The 10,924-nt window shown below is 41.3% G+C and overlaps 1 pseudogene; it reads right to left on the reverse strand.

The window, feature by feature from the left end:
* Positions 1-5,220: 5,220 nt before the first annotated feature.
* On the reverse strand, positions 5,221-10,640 carry LOC148582109 (uncharacterized; annotated as a pseudogene).
* Positions 10,641-10,924: the final 284 nt, after the last annotated feature.

The raw sequence follows: 10,924 nt of genomic DNA on the forward strand, positions 1-10,924 counted from the left end.
GATGTGAAGTTCGAAAACAAAGACAAGGCGTTGATGTTATTGAATTCACTCTCAACTTCTCCTACGTATGAGAATTTCGTTACAACTCTGACATGAGGGAAAGAGTCCTTGGAGTTAGAGGATGTTACAGGAGCCCTGTTGGCTTTTCATCAGAGGAAGAAAATCAATGATGAAAGTTCTCAAAGAGAAAGGCTAGTTGTAAAGGGTAACCAAGAGCGTGGAAGAAGCATTAACAAGGTTCGAATGGCAAGAAATTCTTGGTCAAAGTCCAGGAGGAGGGAAGACATCATCTGTTATAAGTGCGGAAAGAAAAGGCACATGAAGCGAGATTTTCCAAACTAGAAGAAGAAAAAGGACGACGAGAATGAAGGTTCCTCAAAATCTGCGAATGTAGTGAAAGACAATTCAGACGATGCTGATGGTGATATGTTTTCTGTTGCATCAAATTCAAAGCATCTTGTAGATTCTTGGATTCTGGACTCAGCATGTTCATTTCATGTGACGTCCAACAGAGATTGGTTTGACACCTACAGGTAAGCTAATTCTAGTATAGTTACTATGGGTAATGGTGCACATTGTAAAATTACTAGCATAGGTAATATCAAGATTAAGATGTTTGATGGTATGATTAGAACGTTATGTGATGTTAGACATGTACCAGAAGTGGAAAAGAATCTGATTTAATTAGGAACCTTAAACTCAAACGGTTATGGTTATAAGTCTGAAAGGATGGAGTAATGAAGGTGACTAAGGGTGCGATAGTAGTGATGAAGGGGCAAAAAAGTTTAAAGAATATCTATAAATTGTTAGGAAGTACAGTTGTAGCTGGAGTCGCCTCTGTGGAGTCTAAGTCTGATTTTACTGTTTTGTGTCATATGCGGTTGAGTCATATGAGTGAGCGGGGCATGTTGGGGCTTCGTAAGAGAAATTTGTTGAAGGGTGTTAAAACGTGCAAACTTGAATTCTGTAAATTCTGTGTTATGGAAAAGCAAAATCAAGTACAATTCAAGACAGCCACACATAAGACAGAGGGCATTCTTGACTATATTCATTCTGATGTTTGGGGACCAGTGAGGACAGCGTCACCGGGAGGACATGTATTTCGTGACATTTATTGATGATTTTTCCAGAAAGGTTTGGGTGTACTTCATGCGGCACAAATCAGAAACGTTTGCCAAGTTCAAATTGTGGAAAGCTGAAGTGGAGAACCAGACTTAGAAGAAGGTTAAATGCCTTAGGACAGATAATGGAACTGAGTATTCAAACGACAAGTTCAGGGATGTCTATGAGCAGCATGGTATAAAGAGACATTTCACAGTACGCAAGACACCACAATAAAATAGTATGGCAAAAAGGATGAATAGGTCTATTACAGAGAGTGCACGATGTCTTAGGTTAAATGCTGGACTTGCAAAGATTTTATGGGCAGATGCAATAAGTATGGCATGCTACTTGATCAACAGGTCATCGAGGGTAACACTAGATGGGAAAGTTGTAGAGGATGTGTGGACAGGTAATGAGGTAGATTACTTTGGTTTGAGAGTATTTGGTTGTCCAGCCTATGTGCACATACCTAGTGAAGAACGATCGAAGCTTGATCCAAAGTCTAGACAGTGTGTCTTTCTCAGATATGGGAAAGGGGTTAAGGGTTACAAGTTTTGGGATCCGAAGGCAAACAAAGCGGTGATCAGTAGAGACGTGGTATTTGATGAAAATTCCATGTTGAAGAGTACTCAGGGTAAAGAGAAGCAGGTGCTAGAAAGCAGTAGCAGTGATAAGCAGGTGGTGCAGGTGGAGTTAGAGACTCCTGTGCATGAGAACACTTCTCAGGGTACAAAGACCTCTACTTCAGGAGTTAAGGAGCATCATACTATAGCCACATACAGGCCTAAACGCACTATCAGGCCACCAACCAGGTATGGCTTTGAAGACATGGTTTCTTATGCTCTTGTCATCAGCAATGGAGATTCTACTACTTTTTAAGAGGCTGTCAATAGCCAAGAGAAAAGCTAATGGGTCAGTGCTATGGTGGAAGAGATGGAGTCTCTGCATAAAAACCAGACGTGAAATTTGGTGGAGCTTGTAGAGAGGAAGAGGGTGATAGGGTGCAAATGGGTGTTCAAGAAAAAGGAAGCAGTATCAGAAAAGGGGGGAGAAAAGTTCAAGGCTCGCCTAGTAGCAAAGGGTTATTCACAGTAGAAAGGGGTTGATTATGAGGAAATATTTTCTCCAGTGGTCAGACATACTTCCATCAGAGCGGTATTGGCGTTGGTAGCTCATTATGATATGGCATTGGAGCAAATGGATGTGAAGACAGCTTTTCTTCATGGTGATTTGGAGGAGCAGATTTACATGGAGTAGCCAGAAGGGTTCAGTCAACCTGGACGGGAGCACTTGGTCTGTAAATTGAAGAAGTCACTTTATGGGCTAAAGCAGTCTCCAAGGCAGTGGTTGATGTACAAATTTAATTGTACTCGCAAGCGCACGAGTTGTGTGCAATAAAGTGTGTGCAAGTGCAAGGTCGAATCCACAAGGAGACGTGTTTGCAAAAATCAATTTTCTAGTTTAACCTAATTTTATCTTAACCTAGTTCCAATTTTTGTAATTGTGTCGTGCAAAATCATAAACTAAACTAAACAATTTGAAAATAAGTAGTGTCAAATTACTAAGGTTTCCGAATCCCCCTCGCCAAATCAAACAACATATCTTGCATTTCGTACATACAATATTCAATCTAATTACATTGTTCAAAAGTTGTAAACATGCAAATTAAATCATTCGATGAATCCATTCGTTAAAAGAATCACAACGAATATTTAATTGAGATCAAATCATCCACTGTATCCGTAGATGACAATGGATATTAATCCCAATCCAATCATTCGATGTACCCCCAGACGAAACACAACACATATTAAATTAAGCATGAGTAGATTACCAACATTTAATCAATTAAACTTAATCAAACTGTTGAATTGGCTTTTGAACAACACTCTCATAAAATAGTCTCATTGTATGCACAAAACGACAAGACATGTATGTTTATCAATGACGAGACTTCATCTTCAACCTTAGTTGAAGGTTTTAGCCTCTCATGATAACAAAAGCAACAAACAATTGAATTGACATCATGAGAAAAATAAAACTTACAATGGAAAACGAAGCACAAGCTTCCGGACGACAATACGTCGTAGTTTTGCTTAAAACGGCGTCTCCCAATGTGTTTACAAGAGAAAAACATTGTATATAAATAATAAAAACTAGGGTTCAGCGCTGCTAGGTCAGCATGAGTGCGCTCGATCGCACCCATGGTACACTTGAGCGCACTCCGCTTTTCAAGGCTCCTGCGGCACAGCACTTAAGCGATGCATGCTAGGGTTAACGTGGTTGTGCGCTCGAGCACAGGTGCACTCGATCATCGCTCTGTGCGCTCGATCGCACTTCCAGTGATCTTCAATTCTTTTGCTTATTTCCAACCTCAAACCGCAGTTTTCTCTTAATGACCTGCAACACGCCACAACACCAAAACTAACAAAAAACATCTGAAATTAACACAGCTAAGAGCTTAGCAAACATAAGTTAAAAGGCCCAAATATACAATATTTGGCACTCATCAAATGCCCCCAAACTTACATTTTGCTAGTCCCTTAGCAAAACAGAATGAAAACAAGAAACATGAGTCCGCTGTCGTGGGAGAAACAATTGCATTTAGCATATGCAACAAGCCTTTTAAACCCCTAGCCATCCCTAGAGGACGAGTGAAGTCTCGTGAGGGTTTAACAGTAATGATATCCACAAACATTTATGCATTATGTTATTTAACAAACAATGAGTTCCACACAAACATATGGTTTTTAACATCATGAGCAGGTTTATCACAGTGAACACTACAATCACATCATCAAGACAACCACAAATCATTCAACTCAAAGTTGAAAATTTGAGACAACACATGTTCCAATATGTGCAATGTGAGACTAACATATGATCGTGAGGCTTCAATTTATTCTCAAACTTAGGTGTATCTTAAAAGTGATAGGAATTCGCTTAAATGAAACAACCAAGGCTTAAATTTTTTTTTTTTTTTTGTAGGCTGTGCAATGCTTAGCTTCCTTAAGCTTTCTAATTGACCTATGTAACGAGTGCTGGGCCAGAGACTCCCAAACCAAATGGTTTTAGGGCACTAGATGTGGAAACATCCCTAAGGGCTTAATTACTCAAGTCAACTAGGCTACGAAGCCAAACTAGCCATACAACCAACCAGGTTAGGTTTCTCATCTTTTTACGCCAACACTCAATGCTTTGTGAGGCATAAGGTCCGGTTACTCAATGAGAAGCTCAAACTGATTTTTTTTTTTTTTTTTTTTTTCAAGCCAAGGTTTCATCACAGTTCATCCTACCTACTTCAAAATACACCCTAATCAAGTCAAATCTTATACCTCACCAATTCTATTCTAGTGTGCTTGTGGTGATAAACTCAAACATGTGAAATCTCTCTTATCCAACAATGAGTCAAAATACTCAGATTCCCAATGACATGCTATGTTCAGAATGCTAAACAGACCAATGACATGCAAACCACATAATAGGTGTTACCCTTGATTAATCAATAACATAGCAAAATTATTATTTTTTTTTTTGACAAAACAACACTAATAATAAAGGAAAAAGACAGAGAACTGTCTACCCCACCCCCCAAAGTAAAATGACACATTGTCCCCAATAGGTCCAGAGATACAATACCAGGTGAGAGGCGCAAGTTGAGTGTAACGTAGAAGAACGCTCCCCCAAACTTGAATGATGGACACTTGCCCTGAAAAACACAACACAAACAAACAAACAAACAAGATAAAATGGTAAGGGAAAGAATTAGGGTTGCCTCCCACAAGCGCTAAGTTTAAAGTCTTCAGCGAGACTCTCCACAAAAGATGACAATCACTCAGAATAACTCGGATCCTCCAACAATGTCGTCTCGATCTCCTTACTCCTCAACTCTAAGAATGGTTTTAATCTCTGTCCATTCATCTTGAAGTTGTTACCATTCTTAGGATCCTCAATCTCGATGGCCCCATGAGGAAAAATTGACCGAATGATAAATGGGCCTGTCCACCGAGATTTCAACTTGCCTGGGAAAAGATGCAGCCATGAATTGTAAAGAAGGACTCTCTCACCCGGCTCAAAAGACCGTCTCAATATGCGCTGGTCATGAGCCTTCTTCATCTATGCCTTGTACAACCGCTCAGAATCATAAGCATCCTTCCGCAATTCCTCCAATTCATTGAGTTGGAGCTTCCTTTGTGAGCCAGCCTTCAAAAGATTGAAGTTCAGCTGCTTGATGGCCCAATATGCTCTATGCTCCAACTCCACGGGAAGATAGCATGCTTTCCCGTACACAAGCCGATAGGGTGACATCCAAATCGGGGTCTTGAAAGCTATCCTATATGCCCACAATGCATCACTTAATCGCAGAGACCAATCTTTTCTATTGGGTTTTACTGTCTTTTCCAAAATATGCTTGATGTCTCGATTGGAAACTTCAACCTGTCCACTTGCCTGTGGGTGATACGGGGTGGCAACCTTATGTGTGATGAAATACTTCTTCATCAACTGCTCAAAAATCCGATTGCAAAAATGCTTACCTCCATCACTTATAATTGCTCGAGGTGTACCAAAATGAGCAAAGATAGTGTCTCTCAAAAACTGGACCACAACTCTGTGGTCATTGGTCTTGCATGCAACCGCCTCCACCCATTTGGACACACAGTCCACAGCAACCAAGATGTACAGATAGCCAAAGGAGTTTGGGAAAGGTCGCATGAAATCGATGCCCCATACGTCAAAAATCTCAACAATCAAAATGGGACTGAGGGGCCGCATATTCCTTCTAGAGATACTCCCTAGCTTTTGACAGCGCTCACAGGATATGCAATAAGCATGGGCGTCTCTGAAAAGGGTTGGCCAATAGAATCCACACTGCAAAATCTTGGCAGCGGTCTTCTTAGCACTGAAATGGCCTCCACAAGCATGATCATGACAAAAGGAGATGACATTGGATTGGTCATGCTCAGGTACACACCTCCTAATGATCTGATCGGGACAATACTTGAACAGGTAAGAATCGTCCCAGAAAAAATGTTTCACCATGGACAAAAATCTAGACCTATCTTGTCGCCCCCACTGCTAAGGCAGTTGGCCGGTGACGAGATAGTTCACTATGTCAGCAAACCATGGCGCGGGCTCATGAGCAATGTGCATCAATTGCACATCAGGGAAAGTCTCCGAAATGGGGCTGGCGTCCTCAGTGTAATCCACAGTCAATCTAGACAAATGATCTGCCACCACATTTTCGGAACCCTTCTTGTCCCGAATTTCTATGTCAAACTCCTGGAGTAGCAAAATCCATCGGATCAGACGGGATTTAGCATCTTTTTGGGAAAAAAGATACTTCAATGCTGCGTGATCCAAAAAGATGATGACTTTAGATCCTGGCAAATAGGATCTTAACTTGTCTAGCGCAAAAACGACTGCCAACAACTCCTTCTCCGTGGTGGAGTAGTTGAGTTGTGCATCGTTTAGAGTCCTACTCACATAGTAAATGACATGGGGGAGTCTATCAACACGCTGCCCCAAAACAGCTCCAATGGCATAATCTGATGCGTCACACATGATCTCAAAAGGTACACCCCAGTTGGGTGGCTGAATAATGGGTGTGGACGTCAAAATGCTCTTAAGGTCCCCAAATGCTCTCTTGCAATCCTCATCGAATACAAACGGGGCATCTTTCACCAACAACTTGCACAAGGGCCTGGTAATCTTGCTAAAGTCCTAGATAAACCGCCTGTAGAATCCTGCATGGCCCAGAAAAGAGCGAACCTCCTTCACTGTATGTAGGGGTGGAAGGTTGGAAATCAGATCCACCTTCGCTTTATCAACCTCAATCCCCCTCTGAGATATGACATGCCCCAATACAATACCTTGCTTTACCATAAAATGGCACTTCTCCCAATTGAGCACCAGGTTTTTCTCCTTGCACCGTACTAATACCAAAGTCAGGCGGTGCAAGCACTCATCAAAGGATGAACCGAAGACAGAAAAGTCGTCCATGAAAATCTCTAAGAAATGCTCTACAATGTCAGAAAAAATACTGATCATGCACCACTGAAAAGTAGCAAGTGCGGTGCATAACCCAAAGAGCATGCGACTGCAGGCGAAGGTCCCAAAAGGACAGGTAAACGTCGTCTTCTCCTAATCTTCGGGGTCCACAGGGACCTGGTTATATCCAGAATAACCATCCAAGAAGCAATAGCATTCATGCCCAGCCAAGCGCTCCACCATTTGATCAATAAATGGAAGCGGGAAGTGATCCTTTCTGGTGGCAGCATTTAACTTCTGGTAGTCTATGCATACTCTCCATCCTGATTGAATACGAGTTGGGACCAACTCATCATCCTTGTTCTTCACTACCGTCAATCCAGCCCGCTTGGGCACAACATGAATCGGGCTCACCCACTTGCTATCAGAGATGGGATAAATGATCCCTGCATCCAACAACTTTATCACTTCAGTCCTCACAACCTCTTGCATAGCTGGGTTGAGCCTCCTCTTTGGCTCCCTCGATGGCTTGGCATTCTCCTCTAAATGTATCTTGTGAATCACCACCGAGGGACTGATCCCCTTGATATCCTCAATAGTCCAGCCGATAGCTTCTTTGTGCTCTCTTAAAACGTCTAACAATTTCTCCTCTTGAGCATCAACCAAGTCTGAAGCTATAATCACAGGCAATGAATCTGCTGGACCTAGGAACTTATACTTGAGAGTGTCTGGTAGAGGTTTAAGTTCCTTCTTGGGGGGATCAGGTACTGCTGTCTCCTCCTTCTCATTGCTCACCAGAGGAGCAGTCTCCAAAATCTCATCTGCTTGCTCAAGCAACTTGTCCAAATCCAAATCCTCTCCGAATTGAGCAAAGCATGCCTCCAGGAGGTCCTTTATGCTTGATTCTTCAACAACCTCCTCAATGATCTCCTCTATCAAGCATACTTGTTGCATTTCCTCATATTCCAATGGTTGCTTTCTAATATGGAAAATATTCAGCTCCACTGTCATATTACCGAAGGAAATCTTCATCACCCCTGTCCTACAATTGATTAGGGCGTTAGCCGTAGCTAGAATGGTCGCCCTAAGATCACCGGTATTTGACTCCCCACATTTGGAATTGGCTCCGTGTCAAGCACAATAAAATCCATAGGGAAATAAAACTTATCCACCTTAATCAAGACATCCTCTACTATTCCCCGTGGAACCTTCACTGACCTGTCAGCTAATTGCAGTGTTATGGATGTGGGCCTTAAATTTCCTAGCCGCAACTGCACATAAACTGAGTAGGGCAACAAATTTACACATGCTCCAAGATCCAATAATGCCCTCTCTATTTGGCGGACTCCTATCATGCAAGAAATAGTAGGACACCCAGGGTCCTTATACTTGAGGGGCAACTTGCATTGCAGGATTGAACTAACCTGCTCGGTCAGGAATGCCTTCTTCAGAACATTCGTCTTTCTCTTCACTGTAATCAAGTCTTTCAAGAACTTGGCATATTGATAAGTGCTAAAATATTTATATTTTCAGCCCTTAACTTGCATGTTTTAATCCTTTGGTTTTGGTTAATTAGGACATTTTACTGCCTTTTTGTATTTTCTTTGTTTTATAGGCTTTTGGAAGAAAAGAAAGCATTTCTGAAAAAATTCCAAGCTTAAAGGGGCAAATTGGGAAGACCTAGAGGATATGGTTAAGCTTAACCAATCATGGTTAAAGCTTAATCAAATAAAGGAAATGATTAATTCGGAATTTCTCAATTTGAAGTCAAATCGGATTGGATGCAAAATTGGATTCTGAATATGTCTCGGTATTTTGACCATAACTTTCATCTCAGATATCCGATTGAGGTGATTCAAGCGGCATTGGAAAGCTAACTCAAACTACTACAATTCATTGTGAAATAGCATTTTCCCAATTCGGAGCGTCGCAAGGCCAAAATCATGCCGCAAGATAGGACCGCAATTCTGGGCGAATCCTATTCCGATTTGGGCTTAGGTTTTCTTTATCCTAATTGGGCTTGGACTTAAATCTCCGAAATTCCTAGGATTACTAGGGCTTCTAGGGCTCTCCTAAGCCATATAAATAAACCTCTAAGCCTCACAATTGGAGGAGGCCGTTTTAAGCTGAATTACGACGTATTGCCGTGGGGAAGCTTTTGCTTTGTTTTCCATTGTAAGTTTTATTCTTTCGATGATGACAATTCAATTGGTGATTATTTTTGTTATCATGAGAGGCTAAATCTTTCAACTAAGGTTGAAGATGAAGCTTCGTCATTGACAAACTCATGTATTCTCGTATTTTGTTTATACAATTTTGACTTCGAATAAGGATGTTGTAGATTTTCATTCAATTGCTTGATTTATATCTTTTAATTGAATGTGATGAACTATTATGTGTTGGAGTTGGATATTTGATGTGTTTCATCCTTCGGATACATCAAATCATTCGATTGAAATCGGATATCCGTTGTGATTCGTTAACCAAACGGATACATAGGATGATTTAATTTCGAATCGGATATTTGTTGTGATTTGTAAAAATGGGTGGATTCATTGAATGATTTAAACTTGATATTTGTAAAACATCGAATATAGTTTTTCGATTGTAGGAACAAATACGAGAATATAGAGTTAAGATTTGGCGAAGTGAATTCTAAAACCTTAGTGTTCTTTACCATTTTATTTCATTATTTTCTTTAGTTTATGTTTTATTTTGCACGACAAAAATCACAAAATTCGGAACTAGGTTAAAATAGAGTTGGTTTAAATAGAAATTGGTTTACACAACACAAATCCCTGTGGATCGACCTCGCACTTGCACACACGCTATATTGCACACGACTCGTGCACTTGCGAGTACAATTAAATTTGTACATCACATATGAAGGTATTTGTTGGATGGCGTCCAAAAATGGGATATTGATTTGGACCTGCTTGAACACCTCCAGAATGTCCTCAAACTTCCCTCCTTTCTTAGGTGCTTGCAACCTTTCAGGGTAAGGTGCTTTCGGCACAAATGACCTAGGAGAGTCCTCAATAATGGGTGTGGCTGTAGATGGCTCGACATCTCTCTTCTCTGTTGTTGCCACTCTTTTCCCTTTCTTGCCCCGCAGGGTCTTTTTCTTGCTCAACCACCTGATTGTCCACTTGTCTCCCTGACCTCAGTGTGACAATCGCTTGCACATGTTCTTGTCCGTGTGCGGGACTTGAGGAATTCCCAACCATATATTGACCTTTTGGGTTGGGCTCGAGCTGACTGGGTAACTTCCCTTTTTCTCTCTCACCCAAGTAATTGGCTATCTGTCCAATCTGACTCTCCATCTTCGCAATTGCTTGGGTGTTAACCATGGTGGCATTCTTCATTTCATCTATCGCTTGGGTGTTTGCCATGGTAGAGTTCTTGAGCTCTTGTATGGTCTGGCTATTCGATTGAATGAATGCCTTCATTGTTTTTTCAAGCGATGATTGTGATGAAGATGCAGAAGGTTGTGCTGGTTGAGCTGAACGACCATGATTCTGAGCATGTGGGGGAAATACTTGGTTCATTTGTTGGCTCTGCTTCCATGAGAAATTAGGGTGGTTTCACCACCCTGGATTGTATGTCTCTGCATAGGGTCCACTCGCTTGCTTCCTAAAGTCGTTGAAAGCGTTAACTTGTTCCATGGAGCACTCGGCAAAAGCCGGTGAAAATGGACAATTCTCTGCTAAATGCATAGGATTAGCACAGATTGAACAGCCATCAACATTGAACGTATTGGCAGCATTTATGGACTGACCCACTGCAAGAGCTTCAACCTTCTTGGTCAAGGCATCTATCTTTATCCTCAAAC

This window comes from Corylus avellana, unplaced genomic scaffold (assembly GCF_965113065.1).
Source record: "Corylus avellana unplaced genomic scaffold, dhCorAvel1.hap1.2 HAP1_SCAFFOLD_314, whole genome shotgun sequence".
NCBI classification, from domain to species: Eukaryota; Viridiplantae; Streptophyta; class Magnoliopsida; order Fagales; family Betulaceae; genus Corylus; species Corylus avellana.